The 19,594-nt window shown below is 36.6% G+C and overlaps 1 pseudogene; it reads left to right on the top strand.

Moving 5' to 3' along the window:
• Positions 1-11,298: 11,298 nt before the first annotated feature.
• Positions 11,299-18,673, top strand: LOC125828391 (uncharacterized; annotated as a pseudogene).
• Positions 18,674-19,594: the final 921 nt, after the last annotated feature.

The following is a 19,594-nucleotide window of genomic DNA, read 5'->3' on the forward strand; positions in this document are numbered from 1 at the left end:
CATGTTGTTGCCTAAGAGGGCTATGAGTTCTCTATAAGCTATGTTGATGCCTAAGATAGGTATGTGCTACCTACGGGGCTATATTAATTCCTAAGAGGGCTATGTGACTGCCTGCGGGGCTAGGGGACTACTGATAGGGGTATATAGGCTGATTGGCACCTTCCGGGCTTATGGGGGCCTGAGTAGGTGGCCTTGTGTGTTGTTTGTACCTGCCGAGCTTATGGGGGCTTGGTTAGGTTGTTGTTTTATTATTTTTGATATGTTTAGATTTAGGAGAAAGTCAGTACACTTATCTTAGACTTGATTTATTTATTGGATTATTCCAGTATATCAGGATACCTCATCGTAGTCTATTGCCTTTCATACTCTGTACATTATTTTGTACTGACGCCCCATGGACTTGGGGGCACTGCATTCATGCATGCAGGTCCTGACAGACGACTGAGTAGACCTTCTCAGCAGCAGGATTGACTTTTATCCGATTAGCTAGCCCCTTTCCTCCGGAGCTGCCAGAGTTGGGAGGTTTGTTACCTTTTGTTGCATATATCTTTATGGGTAGGCTGGCGCCCTGTCCCACCAATCTTTTCTACTCTTAGAGGCTTACAGACTAGTGTGTGGGGTTTATAGCTACGTTATGGCCATGCTGGCCTATGTTGTTGGTTTGCGGAAGCTTGTGAGCTGTTTGATATATTGTATTGATTTATATATGCTTTTAGTTTTGGTATAGATATCATGGTGGCCTCGACGGCCCAATCAGGACTTCTGTGCTAGTTGACTATTTATTTATATGATCTCCTGGGAGTAGCTGTTTCTTTTATAGATCAGTTGATAGGGGCCTTGCCGGCCGATGGCTTAGTTTTAAGCCGAGATATACTTGTTTGATTTCTTGATTGCGTGTGGCTGCCATGCGCTAGTAGAAAATGGTTCAGCAGGATCGGCTCGGGCCTGAGTTTTGGCATTAGGAGCTAGTTGTGCCCCTCGAGTTTGGGGCGTGACAGTAGAACTCGAGTTGTTAAGTTCCAGTTTCCTAATGAGCTAGCTATAGAGTAGAAGAGTAGTTCAGCAGTGTTTAAGAGTCATTTTATTTCATACCTTAAGGTGAGAAAGTTAGTTTGCAAGGGATGTGTCTATCACTTAGTCCTAGTTAATGACTCTAGTGTTGAGATACCTCATATTCAGTCTGTTCCAGAAGTCTTTCTAGATAATCTTCTCGGACTCCCTCTTCAGAGAGAAATAGACTTCGGTATAGATATTCTTCCCGATCCTCATCCTATATCTATTCCACTATATAGAATGGCGCCAGCAGAGTTGAAAGACTTAAAAGAGAAGTTGAAAGATCTCCTTGAGAAGGGTTTTATTCAAACAAGTGTCTCATCGTGGGGCGCTCCGGTCTTATTTGTGAGAAAGAAAGATGGTTCTCTTAGAATGTTTATAGATTACTGTCAGCTGAACAATGTTACTATCAAGAATAAGTATCCTCTTCTGATAATTGATGATCTCTTCGATCAACTTCAGGGTGCCACTTGTTTTTCTAAGATAGACCTCAGATCATGCTACCATCAATTCAGAGTAAGGGAATGTGATATTCCAAAGATAGCATTCAGGACCCGTTATGGTCCTTATGAGTCCCTAGTTATGTCATTTGGTTTTACCAATACTCCTGCAACATTCATGGACCTTATGAGTAGAGTATTCAAGCCTTATTTTGATATGTTTGTTATTGTATTCATTGATTACATACTAATCAATTCGAGGAATGGGGAAGATCATACAAGTCATCTCAAAGTAGTTCTCCAAACTCTAAAGGATAGAGAGTTGTATTCCAAATTATCTAAGTGTGACTTCTGGATTGAGTCTGCGGCATTCTTAGGCCACATTGTTTCTGGTGATGGAATTAGAGTTGACACTAAGAAAATAGAGGCAGTGCAAAATTGGCCTAGACCCACATCTCCAATTGATATTAGGATTTTCTTGGGGTTGGCTAGATATTATTGAAGGTTCGTCATGAGGTTCTCATCCATTTCGTCCCCTTTGACCAAGTTTACTCAAAAAAAAGTTAAGTTTCAATGGTCTGAAGCTTGTGAGAGAAGCTTTCAGGAATTAAGAAATCGGTTGACTACTGTCCCCGTATTGACCTTATCAGATGGTACACAATATTTTGTGGTATATTCTGATGTTTCCATAGTTGGTTTGGGTTAAGTGTTAATGCAGAATGGTAAAATTATAGCTTATGCCTCCTGATAGCTGAAAGTTCGCCAGAAGAATTACCCAACCCATGATCTAGAGTTGGCTACCGTAGTATTTTCTTTGAAAATATGGCGTCACTACCTTTGTGGTGTTCATGTGGATGTGTTTATCGATCATAAGAGTCTTCAGTATGTGTTTAGTCAGAAATAGCTTAATCTACCTTGAGTAGGTTGTCTATGGGTAGTACTGCCCATGTTGTGGAATAAAAGAACAAGTTAGCAAAAGATGTGCACATACTTGCATGATTAGGAGTTTGACTAATGGATTTCACAACAGGAGGAGTAGTGGTCATAAACGGGGCTGAATCAGCATTAGTGTCAGAAGTGAAAGAGAAACAAGACCAAGACTCTGTATTGCCTGAATTGAAGGCAAATCTTCATACGCAAAAACTGATGGCTTTTGAACAAGAGGAAAATGGTGTGTTGAGGTATCAAGGTAGATTGTGTGTACCAAGGGTGGATGGACTATAAGAGAGGATCATGGAAGAACTTCATAGCTCCTGATATTATATCCATCCAGGTTCCACAAAGATGTATCTAACTTGAGGGAAACATATTGGTTGAATAGTATGAAGAAAGGTATTGCTGAGTTCGTTGCTAAATGCCCGTATTGTCAACAAGTTAAAGTAGAGCACCAAAGTCCCGGTGGTATGGCTCAAAATTTAGAGATTCTGGAGTGGAAGTGGGAGATGATCAATATGGACTTTATTACTGGTTTGCCGCGGTCTCGAGGCAACATGATTACATTTGGGTGATTGTTGATAGAATGACTAAATTAGCCCACTTTTTGCCGGTAAAGACTACCCATTCAGTAGAGGATTATGCCAAGTTATATATTCAAGAGGTAGTAAGAATTCATGGAGTCCCAGTGTCTATTATTTCAGATAGAGGTGCCCAATTTACTACATTATTTCGGAAGTCATTCCAGAAAGGCTTGGGTTCAAAGGTGAAGTTGAGTACTTCTTTTCATCCTCAGATAGTTGGTCAAGCAGAGCGCACTGTTCAGAAAAAATATTTGGATGGATTGTGTGATTGATTAATAGGGTAATTGGTATGATCACTTACCTCTCATCGAGTTTGATTACAACAATAGTTATCATTCTAGCATCCAGATGGCTTTTTATAAAGCTCTTTATGAGAGAAGATGCAGATCTCTTATTAAATGGCTTGAGTTTGGTGAAGCTAGGTTGATAGGACCAGACTTAGATCATTAAGCTATGGAGAAAGTGAGAGTTATTCAAGAAAGGTTGAAAATAACACAGAGTTGTCAGAAATCCTACACTGATGTTAGGAGAAGGGACTTAGAGTTTAAAGTAGATGATTGGGTATACTTGAACGTTTCACCCATGAAGGGCATTATGAGATTTGGTAATAAGGGAAAGCTTAGTCCCCAGTATATTGGTCCTTACAGAATATCCAAAAGTATTTGTAATGTAGCTTATCAATTGGAGCTACCACAAGAGTTAGTAGCAGTTCATCCAGTGATCCACATTTCTATGTTGAAAAAGTGTATAGGCGATCCTTCACTTATTATACCAATTGAATATATTGGTATTAAGGATATCTTGTCTTATGAGGAGATTCATGTTCAGATTCTAGACCACCAGGTTAGCAAGTTGAGAACCAAGGAAGTAGCATCAGTCAAGGGCTTAGGGAGGAATCAGTTTGTTGAGGAAGCTACATGGGAGGCTGAGGAGGACATGAAAAAGATATACCCACATCTCTTTGAGTCCAGAGACACTGTATATCAAGGTACTAATTTTCTTCTTAGTACTCGTTACTTGATATACAAAATGTGTTAGATTTTCTTATTGGGTGATTGAGCTGAATGTTGTAGGTTTCACCCCAAGCCTACTAATAGTATTCTCATTCAAGGAGGAATGTTCCCAAGGGGGAGATATTGTAACACCTCGCTATTTGAAAGAACTAGAATTAGAAAGAACCATTTTTTGAAAGAATGAAAAATCTGAAATTTGGCTAAGTTATGCTAAGTATAAGTTTTGGGTCAACTTCAAACGACCATAACTTTCAGTACAGGATGAGTTAGGTGGAAAATAAGATATCAAATTACAGGTCTTGGAATTATCTTTCCAACGTTATTGATTTTGCTAATTTTTGAGCTTGTATGAGGGAGATATGCCCGTTTGAAGTTGGGGCTGTCTAGATAAGGAAAGTTAACCGGATTTTAAAGGGGTATTTTTGTCTTTTCCATACCCAATTAAATTAATTTATTTTTATTAATTAAGTAGGGGTCTAAACTGAATTTGTTCAGTTTACGCACTCAAATATTTCACACTAGGGTTTATAGAGAAAGAACTCAAGAGGAGAAAAGGTTAAGATTCATCAAGTTCTTGGGATTTGGTGGTGGATTTCACCAAAGGTTAATCCCTACAAGGTATGTGAGTTCACACAGCATTGGTTCGTCCACCCACGCACCAAACATATTTATTTCAGCGAGAATTCGTCCTAAAAAGTTTGAAAGTTTGAATGTTCTTGATGTGTGTTCTTGCATTGCTTTCATTCTTGAGTTCGAGATGAGATTGATGAGTTTCTTGAGATAATCATGTCGATTAGCAGAGTTGTTTGAGTTAGATTCTTTTCTACAGGTTTTGGGTATCTGAATCTAAAGAGAAATGGAGAAAAAGGATCAAATTTAATCAAATTAAGATCAGAAAACGAGTTGGAAAATTCGTCAGGTTTGTCTGAGGGAAAGCTGGCGCGGCGCACCCCTGATGCGCCAGGGAGGCGCGCCACCAGTGCTCCCAAAACTAGTCTCTGAACTTTAGGGCATGGTGCCTCGCGCCAGCAGTGCACCCAAGACGTCTTCCCCTACCCGTTTTTCGTCGTTAATCCTGTTTGAGTCTTTCTAAAGTGTACTTACACTTCCTATCGATTCTAAACATCTAGAAATCATCCAGAAAAATGAATCATAACCTTGAATCCATAAATTCAAATTCAAGGAAAGTTAAGAGCCAAGTCTAGAGAGTTCATAGAGTCTTTTCAAGAAGTCTTTTGTAAATGCTTTAAACTTGTTTCAAGACTTGAGTTTTGACTTGAGTAAAGAGTAACAAATGAAGTTCATTTTCTTCAAAAGAGTATATGAGAACTATTTATTCCCAAAGAGTAAATATTTTTCACATTTAAAAAATAGAAGAAACACTGATTTCCAAAAGAGCCTTTGAGCTAGTTTTTGAGTAAAGAATAAATGTTTTCACATTTAAGCAAGAGAGGAAACACTGATTTCCAAGAGAGTCTTTAGGCTAGTTTTTGAGTAATTATGTCAAACCACATAAAGAGTTATCTTTCTAAACATATGAGCTAGTTACATTTTGGGAGTAGTATTGAGCACCGATTTGGGGACAAGTTGAGTTCAGATAATTTAAAGTCTCCATAAACCATGTGGCCATCATGGGTAAAAAGGGTCACACTTTTTAGATGATTCCTTAATGCTATTTAGCATAGACTAGTGGATCCACTTAGTAGTCAGGTTCTATACCCCCGGCAAGGTATAGGACGACCTTGGCAGCGAGAGGCAAAATGTGGTATCATCACATAGCTCATAGTGATGGTTGTCGGTTAGAGAAACTCCCACATAGATAATTTTTATTCTTATATACACAGAGTTTACTTGTATTTTAACATACAAACAAAGTTTAAATTGTATCCTTGCATACAAACTAAGTTACTATTGTATTTTTCAATATATAGAGTTGCTATCCACATGTTTTAAAGTTTTTCTTTATATTGAATTTATATTACTGCTTTATATTGAAATAAGTTGCGTTGAGACCAGGTATGCTCCTTCAGTTCCTTTCAAGCTTATAACTTGTCTTAGAGTTTCCCTCGCATGCTCATACATTCAATGTACTGATGGCAGTTGGCCTGCATCTTTTATGATGCAAATACAGGTAAGCAGGATCAGCATCCAGCGCATCGTTGATCCAGTTGAGCTTCAATGTTGTTGGTGAACCTCCTTGCTTTCGGAGGATCCCCTTGTTATTATTTTTCATTGTTCTAGTTCATTAGGATGTCGTGGGTCTATTCCCGACATCCATCTCATTGTTATAGGCTTGAGAGACAGTTAAGTAATTTTAGTTCATTGAGTCTTTCCATTTCAGTTGTGATGTTTGAGACTTGAATTGCCATTTTGGTTAGTGAATGTTTCTTTTAAGACAGTCTATTTTTATAGTATGAGTTTATCTTTTGAGATTGTTTCTTGTTATTTAAGTCTTCCGCTAAGAGTTAAGCCAGACCTAGGGTTCGCTTGGGGCCAACAATGGTTCTCCAGTGCCAGTACCGCCCAGGGTGTAGGCTAAAACCATGACAAACTCACTGAATTCTTATGTCATCGCTATTAGAAAAAATGACAACGGCTACAAGAGCGAAAATGATGATATCAAGTTGTAAAAAAATTCTCTGAATCGGTAATCACGTACAATGCACGTGTCCAAAAACAAGTATATATATATATATACACACACACACAACTAATATGCATAAACTGGAAAATAACTATACTATTATATTGACGACCAAATGAAGCACCCTATCAAATCTAAATTCATGCAGCCCAAGCCAAAGATAGAAAACAAAAGTTGTTCATTATCAAGGTCAAGAATCTAGTATATATATATATATATATATATATATATACAAATTATATGCATAAACTCGGAAAGAAATATAGTCTTCCATTAACGACCAAATGAAGCGCCCTATCAAATCTAAATTCTTGCAACCTATGTAAAACATGGAAAATAAAAGTTGTTCATCATCAAGATGGTTTATGAACTTCCGCACACTCCACAGAAAGCATTAAATTAAGAAATCTTTTGTGGCCATTGATGTCGAAATGGAATCAACCAAATTTACAAATCATAAATGTTGATCAAGTTGAAATGAAATCAATGGATTTGCAAATCTTGAACTCTAGTGAATTTGTAGTTAATCCTACCTCACTGAATCATGATGTTATCTATTAGCAAATATGACAACAATTACAAGAGCGAAGATGATGATAATGAGCTGCAACAAATTTTTAGAATCAGTAATCATGTGCAATGAACGTGTCGAAAAACTAGTATATACGTACAAATTATATGCATGAACTGGGAAAGAAATGTAAGCTTCCATTAACGACCAAATAAAGTGCCCTATCAAATCTAATTTCTTGCATCCAAAGTCAAAGATGGAAAACAAAAGTTGTTCGTCATATATATATCTATCTATCTATATATATATATATACATATATATATATATATATCTCTATATATATATACACAACTTATATGCATAAATTGGGTACGAAATATAGGCTTCCATTTAGGACCAAATGAAGCGCCCTATTAAATCTAAATTTTTGGAGCCCAAGTGAAAGATGGAAAACAAAAGGTTTTTATTATCAAGATAGTCTAAGAATTTCAACAAACTTCCCAGAAGGCATAAACTTAAGAAATCTTTTATGGTGAACGATGTCGGAATGGAAACAATAAATTTAAAAATCATTAATTCCGATCAAATTGAAATTTTGATGACCCAGGGGTACCCCCTAGACGTAACATGGCGTACTTGACCCCGGATGGGTCTCATACAAGTCCTTAGTATCATAACATAGGTAATAGAAACAAAATATGGGAAATTTTAAACTTTTACAATCGAAGTCATTTTCATAAAAATCTAGCAAAAGTCTTTCTATACTTTTGTCTGAAACCATCTATTAAACTCTTGAATAAAAGTCTTGGGACGAAGCCCATACAAAGTCTAAAACATAAAGAAATGACATAAAGGAACAATGGATTTGTCCTCGAAGCTATGAGGACTCACCAAATCTTCAACTCTTCTTGCACCTTAGAAACCTAGCCTCCAAAGAAACCCTACATTTGATTAGAATGTAGGCAATATGTGTTAGTACAAAATGTACCAACTATGAAAGCTAGCACAACATCATAAGAGCATCTCAAATGGTTAGTCAACATAAGACATAAGCGTAAGAGATAATAACATTGTCATAGCATAATCATCATAGTCATAGAATAATCATCATAGTTATAGCATAATCATCATAGTCATAGCATAATCTCCAACATAAGTCAACATAAGACATAGTAAATGAGCATATGAGATAAGTCATAATCATAATAAGCCAAGTCTTCAACATAAGCATCACATAAGCATAATTGGCTTTTAGTCATCTCTACCATAATAGAACAATTCTCAAGTAATCTCAAAAGCATACAAGTGCAAAGCATGAATAGCATCCCATAATACCACCCAAGCCAAGTATCCCTTTTTGGTCATCTTAATCATAGCCTATATACATGGCCAACTCTTAAGATCTTCTTACCATAAGGGAACCATACTCCTAAGTAACCTCAAAGCACACTTGTGCATTGTATGAAAGACATCCCATACTACCCTTCACACTAAGAATAACCTTGAAGTCATCATAATCATATTTACCCTACTTTGGTCTCATTACTAGCTTACTTCATATAAACAAGGGAACTATCACCTTAGTCAATCATATCATGTCAAGGGAGGCAACTATAGCACAATCATATCTAAGCATACATTATATAAGCGAAATACCTCATGAGTCACCTTAAGGCAAGCTTGTGCCATACATGAACAAGACCCCATATTCCTACCCATACTAAGCTAGACACTTAGGTTCATCATTCATGTTCATCATCTCTTAACATCATAAATACAAGGGTAATCACCTCTTAGTCATGCATAAAATGGAGAGGTATTTAGACCTACTATATCATGGAATCATAATGACAAGGGTATTCACCTCTAGTCATACATATCAATGAATCATAGGTATTTGCCTCCATGTTCATTACTAGAGGAATATAGGTATTCGCCTCCATATTCAATTTAAGGTGATATAGGTATTCGCCTCCATATCCATTTTAATGTGTAATGTAGGTATTCCCCTCCACATCACCACATAAGGATCATAGGTAATTGCCTCCATGACCAACATAAAGGCTAATGGGTAATCACTTTTTTCCTTGGGAGTCACACATATATAAAGGGTAATCACCCCACACTCTCCATAACTAACTAATTATTAATAAGGGAACTTACCCCACCTTCCTATCATGAAAAGGTCATTCAGGGGAATCACCACAAGCCTCATCAAATCTTAGAGTCCTAGGACTTAGATTCATTTTAGGTGAGAAAACCCTTCAACCTAGAATCCTTCTATGTGAGAGAACCCATGTCATATCATTTTCATGCATAATGTCATGTCTCAAATTCTACATTAGACATGGATACTAGCATAATTCAAGTGATTCTATCACTTTGTGCACTTAAGCACTCATAATGTAGATTAGGTAGGTATAGGCCTTCTACCACAATTCAATACTTTAATCTTCTAATCTCGCATATAGACTTTACTCTCAAAGCCTTAACATTCATATTTCATCATATTGGATTTACCTTCAAACCCTAGTGATCAACATTCATGACTACAAGCCTTATACTCAAAGCTTTCTATCTTGATCTTGTCATTATACCTAGATTTCAAGGTATTTCAATCACATCCTTCTTTACTAGGTGATTCTACTCATAAGTGATCATAAAGGTTCAATTCTAACTTTACATGTCAAGATTCATCATATAAAATAGAGTCTAGTTCAATTCATGATTATATGCTCCTAACTTTGAAAAATTACTACACATGACATTGATTTAGGAAGATCACTCATGAACCTTCAATTTCACCTCAAATCGCATAAACCCACAAAATATCAAATTCATCAAATAGACTAGGGTTTACCATAGAAATCACATGAATTCATCATAACATCACAATTCAATGATAATACAATCATAATTATGTATTATCCACTAGATTGGAATCATACCTAAGCCATACCCACATTGTAAGAAGGAAACCCTAGCTAGTTGGGTTTTTGACTTCACAATTGGGGGAAAACTAAGGGGGATCTATGGGGAAGAACCCATAGATGAATAAGATAAAAATACCTTGATTCAAAGCCCTAATGAAAGCTCTCAACAATGGAGGAAATATTCCCTCTTCTCTTGTCTTCTTCTTCTTCTTTTTCTTCACTTCTAGAGAGAGAATATTTGGAGATTATTTTGGGGTCTTAGATGAATGAGTTAATGACTTACTTTTAGGGGTATATTAAGTATTTATAGGTGGCTAATTAAATAAATAACATACCTCCCTTAACCCCTAATTAATTACTAACTTAACCCCTAAGTCCTAACTTAAAACAGAAACTTGAAAAACTGAAGGGACCTACGGATGCCCACCCACGGACCATGGGTGGGTTGATGGGTCGTACTGGCTGTTCGTGGATTGCATCTGAGGCTTGTCATGGCAGGCCTTGATCCATGACCCCCATCTACGGGGCGTGGGTCTACCTACGGCCAGTAGGTGGCCAACTGTAGGTGCTGCCAGTTTTGTAGATTTAGGGACTGTTTTGGGGTCCTCCTCAAGGACCCCTTTGGTTGGTCCTTAGGGAGTCGTACCCAGACGTTAAACCCCTAAACACCTTATTCTAAGTACGGGAATTGTTTTTACAACCTTTAATCCTCATACGACACTCCAAACATCTTACAAAAGGCGCCAGAACTCACTAGTTCAACTTACTAGTTTTCGGGGTGTTACAGAAATATAATCAAAGGATTTGTGAATCTTGAACTCTAGCAAATTTGAAGCTAATATTGCCTCGCTTAATTCATATATCATATCTATTTGCAAAAAAGACAACAGTTACAAGAGCGAAGATGTTGAAATCGAGCTGCAACAAATTCTCTGAATTAGTAATCACGTGTAACGCACATGTCGAAAAGCTAGTATATATAGATACAAATCTTTTATGCATAATCTGGGAAGAAATATAGACTTCCATTGACAACCAAATGAATAACCTTGTCAAATCTAAATTCATGAAACTCAAGTCATAGATGGAAAAAAAAGTTGCTCATGATCAAGATGGTCTAAGAATTTCCACAGACTCCATAAAAGGCATATAATTAAGAAATATTTTGCGGTGAATGATGTCGAAATGGAAACAACAAATTTATAAATCGTTATTTCTAATCAAGTTGAAATGGAATCAACGAATTCACAAATCTTGAACTATAGTAAATTTAAAGTTAATCCTACCAGATTGAATTCTTATGTCATCACTATTAAAAAAATGAGAATGGTTACAAGAGCGAAGATGATGATATCGAGCTGCAACAAATTCTCTGAATCGAGAATCACATACAATGCATGTGTCAAAAAACTACTATATATATATATATATACATATATACAACTTAAATTCATAAACTGGTAAAGAAATATATGCTTCTATTGACAACCAAATGAAGCACCCTATCAAATCTAAATTCTTCCAGTCCAAGTAAAATATGGAAAACAAAAGTCGTTCATCATCAAGACTGTCTAAGAATTTCCACAGACTCCACAAAATGCATAAAATTAAGAATTCGTTCGAGGCCAACAATGTCGAAATAGAATCAACAAATTTACAAATTGTTAATTCTGATCAAGTTTAAACGGAATCAACGGATTTGTAAATCTTGAACTTCTGTGAATTTGAAGTTAATCCTACCTCACTGAATTTTTATGTCATCATTATTAGTAAGAATTACAACAGTTACAAGAGTGAAGATGATCATATCGATCTGCACAAAATTCTTTGAATCGGTAATCACATACAACGCATGTGTCAAAAAACTAGAATATATATATAGATATACACACACACACAACTTAAATTCATAAAATGGAAAAGAAATATAGGCTTTCACTGATAACCACATGAAGAGCCCTATCAAATCTAAGTTCTTGCAGACCAAGTCAAAAATGGAAAAGAAAAGGTGTTCATCATCAAGGTATAAAGACTGGTGTGTGTGTATATATATATATATATATATATATATATATATATATATATATAGAGAGAGAGAGAGAGAGAGAGAACTTATATACATTGAATGAGAAAGAAATATAGGCTTCCATTGACGACCAAATGAACGCCCGGAGCCTACCCTCTAGGCGTAAACACGGGACCTAGGATCACGAGTGACCCCAAGCTAACCCTAAGCTGTCATATCATAAGCGAACTGGATATATATATATGAAAAGATTAACTAACGCAGAAGCTAAAATCTAAGATAACTAATAGTGGGGAATACCCGATACTAATCTGAATATATATAAAATTCTAAGAGTTTAGTGTTACAGAACAATCACTCAAAAACTAAAGTTGAATCTAATACTATGTATGAAAAATCCACTAAATGACTAGAGTTGCTGGGACATGTCCCCAGCTAACCCTAGCAAAACTGAAATAAAAGACTGAATCTGAAAAATGACTTTTGTCCTCGAAGTATGAGAACTCAGCACTAATGCTTTTGAGTACGGATCAGGAACCAATCTACACGTGATCTGAATGTTGAGGACCTGAACATACATCACGAAAAGATGTAGTGCAGAGTATGTGCCAGTACTTTGAAAGTACTGAGCATGCAAGATAGGATAAAAGTTGAACAAACATATAAGTTGAACAAGTGTTCTGAACAACAATATAATCTGAACATGATAGAAATACATAAATATACTGAAAAGAACTTAACTGGATACAATGACCAAGTACTGAACATATTGAGACTTAATACTGAAGTATAACAAAAAATCTGGTCAAATGCACTATAGTATGACTATGAGAGCTACTATTAACCCACATAAAACCATGTGAGCTAAACGTGGAGTCTGATGTATAAGCCCTATCGAGAGGACCCAATATACCTTGATAGAGGTATGCAGGCATGACTGTTCGATGTATACGCCTCATCGATATGACCCAATATACCTTTCCAGTGGTCTAAATGCATGAATAACGTGATCACTGAAGTTGATACCCATAGAGGGGACTTATAAACCTACGGGGACACGTAGTTTTGGGACTATACGGGTGCGTTGAACCCTAGTCCAACTCGGTGTTAAGTCTACTCCCAACTTATTATGTATGTAACACATTATCACTGAATTACTGAAATGTTGAATAGCTTAAAATACTGACATGCAAAATCTGAGAATGTACTAATAATATGCTGATAATGTGACTCTCAAAAACTGAAACATGAATATATGTTTAACTGACCTAGAATGTATAATTCATGAACTAAGAGAATCTACACAACTAGGGTTTTGAGGTTTATGCAAAGAACTAAGCAACGATTCCACGAAAACATGATAATTGAATTTGGAATACTCTTTCAGCTAAATCAATACTAATATCTAAGGTTTTAAAAACCCTAGGTCTAAGCAAGATATAAGAATAAATAATCTAACTAAATTCTAGGGACTTAATGGATGAAAGGAATCCACAAGTGAAATCCCACATACCTAGTGATGAATTTCATGGAGAAATCTTTCGATTTCAGGGCTGGAACTGAAGAAAACTTGTTGCGTTCTAGGAGAGGTTTGAGTCGCATGTTTCTTCTCTTTTTGCTCTAGTTTGGTGAATTTTGGTGAATAAAGGCATTGGTTATGTTCTGACTAGGTTATTAAGCTTAAACTGAGTAAAACAATGTAGTTAAAGTGCCTGGCACATAGGGAAAAGGACTAAAACGACACTGACTTAAATCTTGCGAAGCCCATCCATAGAGGGAATGATACTCCGTCGTTTGGACTACCGACCATCGTTTTGGTTAATCATTCAAGATCTTCCCGACAGGGCTTCACTCAAACAAGCATAACTTTTTACTCAGAGATGGGATTTTAGTAAACTCAGTGGCGTTGGAAAGAGGATTCAATTATCTTTCATTTGATAGGTCATGGGCCAACTAATTCTTTTTATGCTAAGAGATATGACCGTTTAAGGTAACCCAATAGCCAATACAATTCAATTGGTTGTTGACCCTCACCTACGTTAAGACCTATGGTCCATAGGTCCAACCACGAACCATCCCGATCGACCTTGGGTGGGATCAACAACTACAAAGATTTGGGCTTTAACGACGGAAACCCACATACGGTCTGTGGTCCAACCTACGGTCCGTTGGTGGTTCTGATGGTACTGGCACTAGATTTTCTGAAAACTAGGATTTTCTTTGTTTTAAGATCTGAGGTGCTACATTATCTCCCTCTTGGGAACATTCATCCTCGAATGAAGTCTAAACTAGCTGGGTATGGAGGGAAGAAGATGGAATCTCTACCACTAAGTACTAGAAATTGATATTCAACTAAACGAAGTTCCAAGAACATACAAATATGCTGAAAATGCAAGAACAAATGAAGGAACAAGGTACTAAGACTTAATTTATGCACGAGTAAACTGAGAGACTGGAGAGGAAACTATTGTATCCAGCTGAAAAGAAATTGGGAGAAAAGAGATGAGGATGCTTGGCTTTCATGGCTGCTTCTTCTTCCCAATTAGCTCCCTCTACAGACTGACTCCTCCATGCTTGTAAAATCACATCACCCCCTTCATGGTGATACTTGCATGAAAACCCAATCATGTATCTCAAACTCTAAGTCACTTCTTCTTATATCTGCATAGGACTTCTGTCTTAAATGTATCTCTGATGAGCTAAAATTTTCCCATATCATCATGTACCAAATTTGGCCCAATCAAGGCTGCTTCACCTACTCATCTACTTAGGAACACATAAGCGGCCATTTACCCCTTGGAAGAAAACCTCTACTTTCTGTTGATGAACTGACCCTTCCAACTGAAGTAGTATAAGATCACTATCTTGTTTTTCCTTAACCTTCGCTCCCAATGAAGATTCGTATTTGTCACACCCTGAGGCTACCCATTGGGAGTAACCACGGGACCTAGGATCACGAGTGACCCCAAGCTACGCCTGAGCTGGCATATCATAAGCAAACTGAATATATAGCTGAAAAGATGAACTAATGCGGAAGCTAAAATTTGAGATAACTAATTGTGGGGAATACCCAATACCTATCTGAATATATATAAAATTCCAAGAGTTTAGTGATACTGAACAATCACTCAAAGAATAAAGCTGAATCTAATACTATGTCTGAAAAATCCTCTAACTGACTAGAGTTACTGGAACATGTCTTAGCTAACCCTAGAAAACTGACTGAAATGAGAGAATGAATCTGAAACATGTCTATTTTCCTCGAAGTATGATGACTTACCAGTGATGATAATGAGTACGGATCGGTAACCGATCTACACTTGATCTAAATGCTGAGGACTGAACCTACATCACGAAAAGATATAGCGCAGAGTATTTGGCAGTACTTTGAAGGTACTAAGCATGCTGGATAGGATAAAAGTTGAACAAACATATAAGCTGAACAAGGGTACTAAATGACAATATAATCTGAACATAATAGAAATATTGAAATATACTGAAAATAACTGAACTATATGCAATGACCAAGTACTGAACATGCTGAGACTGAATACTGAAGTATAACTGAAAACCTGGTCTAATGCACTAGAGCTTGACTGTGGGAGCTACTATTAAGCCACATAAAACCATGTGAGCTAAATGTGGAGTCTAATGTATAGCCCCATCCAAAGGACCCAACATATCTTGCCAGGGGTATATAGGCATGACTGTTTGATGTATACACCCCATCGATAGGATCCAATATGCCGTGCCAGTGGTATAAATGCATGAATGGCGTGATCACTAAACCTGATTCCCATAAAGGAGAATTATAAACCAATAAGGGAACGTAGTTCTGGGACTATATGGGTACATTGTACCCTAGTCCAACTCGGTGTTAAGTCTACTCCCAACTACTTATGTATGTCACACATTATGACTGAATTATTGAAATGTTGAATAGCTCAAAATACTCACATGCAAAATCTGGAAATGTAACAATTATATAGAAATAATGTGCCATTCGAAAACTAAAACATGTATATCTAATTAACTAACCTAGCATGTGTAGTTCATGAACTAAGAGAATCAACCCAACTAGGGTTCTGAGTTTTATGCAAAGCACTAAGCAATGGTTCCAGGAAAACATGATAATCTTCTTTGAAATACTCTAACAGCTAAATCAAAACTAATATCTAAGGATTTAGAAACTGTAGGTCTAAGCAAGATATAGGAATCAAGAATCTGACTGAATTCTAGGGACCTAGTGGAAGAAAGGAACCACTAGTGAAATCCCACATACCCGGTGACGAAATTCACGGAGAAATCTTTCAATTTTGGGGGTGGAATTGAAGAAAAACTTGTTGCGTTCTTGGAGGGGTTTGAGTCACATGTTTCTTCTCTTTTTCTCTAGTTTTGGTGAATTTTGGTGAATAAAGGTTTTGGTTATGTTCTGACTATGTTATTAGGCTTAAACTGAGTAAAACAACGTAGTTTAGGCATCAAAGCGCATAGGGGAAACGACCAAAAGTACCCTTACTTAAATCTGGCAAAGCCCATCAATGAAGGGAACAACGGTCAGTCGTTAGGACTACCGATCGTCGTTTGGGTTCGTCACTCAATATCTGCCCGACAGGGCTTCACTAAAACGAACATAACTTTTTACTCGGGAATGGGATTTTAGAAAACTCAGTGGAGTTGGAAATAAGATTCAATTATCTTTTATTTGATAGGTCATGGGCCACCTATTTCCTTTTGTGCTAAGAGATATGACCGTTAGAAGTTGACCCAACAACCAATTCCCTTTAATTGGCTGCTGACCCTCACCTACGGTCCGTAGGTTAAACCATAGTCCGTCCTAGTCGACCATGGGTGGGATCAAAGGCTATAAAGATTTGGGCCTTATCGAAGGAACCTCACTTACGGTATGTGGTCCTACCTATGGTCCGTGGGTGGTTCCGTTGGTACGGGCACCAGATTTTCTAAAACTCAGATTTTCTTCATTTTGAGATCCGAGGTGTTACATGAAGCGCCCTCTCAAATCTAAATTCTTCCAGCCCAAGTCAAAGATAGAAAACAAAAGTTATTCATAATCAAGGTGAAAAAAAACTAGTATATATATACAACTTATATGTTTAAACTGGGAAAGAAATATAAGCTTCCATTGACAACCAAATGAAGCGCCCTATCAAATCTAAATACTTGAAAGCCATGTAAAAGATGGAAAACAAAAATTGTCCATCATCAAGATTGTCTAAAAATATCCATGTGCTCCATAGAAGGCATTAAATTAACAAATCTTTTGGGGACAACGATGTCGAAATGGAATCAACAAATTTACAAATAATTAATTCCGATCAAGTTTAAACGGAATCAATGGATTGTCAAATTTTGAACTCTATTGAATTTAAAGTTAATCCACCTTAGTGAATTCTAATGTCATCGCTATTATCAAAAATGACAATGGTTACAAGAGAAAAGATGATGATATCGAGCTACAACAAATTCTCTTTTACTCATCTCAGTTTCATTCAAGTAGAATTTGGAATAAAGCTCTAATCATGTTGATAAAAACCCCCATAGAAATGGAGTATTTTGTTATTCCAGATTCACTCAACCTAGAGAATAGTATTTACTAAAAATGGGGAATCTTCATGTACTTTCTGTGAAATTTGTGAAAATGCATTTTCGCTGCCAAACATATTGATGTAAGGCAGCAATTGCAATCATCGTTATTGTGAAGAATGTATAAAAAAATATATAGGTAAAAAAATTAAGAGAAAATGACAAATATAACCCCCGAACTACTGTAAATGGTATGGAGATACCCTCCATTATATTTTTGGGAAATTGAGGCCCCTACGTCCAAAAACTAGAGTATATATATACCCTTCATATTAACAGACATACACGTTTCATAATTTTATCCATCGACTCGTCATTTATTAAAATTGGATCGACAAATAAGATTGTGCCACGTGTCCTTATTTAGTCTTCCATTATAGTGAAGGACATATATGCTCTAGTTTTTGAACACCAGGGGCACCAATGTCCCAAAAGTATGACAGAGGATATCTGCATACCATTGACGATAATTCAGAGGTATATTTATTCGTTCCAAAAAATAAAAAAGGATTTCCATGAGATTTCTATTAAGTGCCTTGTTTCTGGCTATAAGGGAATTATGGATCACAATTCAATAATGCCGACTGATTTTCTTATGCGAGTAAGATATAACAATTGACTTAGAAAATTTTTGGATTTTCCACTAGTTATTGAGTGCCCTGTTATGGATTGTATGGGTACACTGGTTGATGATCTAAGGGGATGCCCGATTAGGGGGTGTCCTGAGTGTTGAAAACTTTTATGTGTCAATTGTAAACGTTTGCATTTGGGAATGACATGTGAGAGTTATCAGTTTAGTAGGCAATTAAATTTCTCTACTTGAAGCAACAATATAGAGGATATCATGATGAACTAGAGGAGGAGGAGGAAGAAGAAGAAGAAGAAGAAGAAGAAGAAGAAGAAGAAGAAGAAGAAGAAGAAGAAGAAGAAACTTTGAAGAAGAAGAAGGAGGAGGAAGAAGAGGAGGAAGAGAAAGGGAGAAAACTCCATGATTAGAAACTTTGAAGAAGAAGAAGAAGAAGAAGAAGAAGAAGAAGAAGAAGAAGGAGAAGAAGAGGGAGAGGAAGGAGAAGAAGAAGAAGGAGAAGAAGAGGGAGAGGAAGGAGAAGAAGAAGAAGAAGGAGAATAAGGATAAGAAGGAGGAGAAGGAGGAGGAGAAGGGGAGGAAACTTTGATGAATGTTAAAAAGGTCAAGTTTTGTTTCCTTGGAGAAAAAATAGCAATTTGAATTGTTATTTACTTTATATGCATAGTCTTTTGTTGGTTAAAAAAGAGTATGCAGGGTCTTTTATTAGATTTCAATTAGTTGTTAAGTTGGTGAAAAAATAATATGCAGGGTCTTTATGTTTCAATTAGTTGTTGAGTTTGAGTTCGACTAGAAATAGTTGGGCTCCTAGTGGTGGTGGCCTATTGTCCTATGTAAGTGTATCCCAAAATGCACAAAGTCTTCTGTTTTGTAGAAAAATTGCTCTATTTTATATAGATTCCAGGTTTCATGACGTACTATCATGTCCATATTTCTTTTATTTTGAATCTCTTGTTCAAATCATTTTTTACTACATCACTTTTTAGAACAAAGTATTCAAGAATTCATCTCACACGTGGTTTTAAAAGTAAAAAAAAGTTTAATTTGCTTTCAAAAATCAGGAAGGAGATATGTTAGGTATATAAGTACGGAGCCCTTATACTTCAATGATGCATTTTAAAGTTGTGCGGGTCTATGCCCATAGAGGATAATATCACTAGTGAGTTAGGCGGTTACAGGTGGTATATTAGAGTCACTTTTGTCTCAGTTGTGTTGATGAGAGATATTGTTCAACTGAGTTAAGCCAAAATTAATCCTGATAAGGT

The sequence above is a fragment of the Solanum verrucosum genome, unplaced genomic scaffold (assembly GCF_900185275.1).
Source record: "Solanum verrucosum unplaced genomic scaffold, falcon-dt-bn FXZP01000048.1, whole genome shotgun sequence".
NCBI lineage: Eukaryota > Viridiplantae > Streptophyta > Magnoliopsida > Solanales > Solanaceae > Solanum > Solanum verrucosum.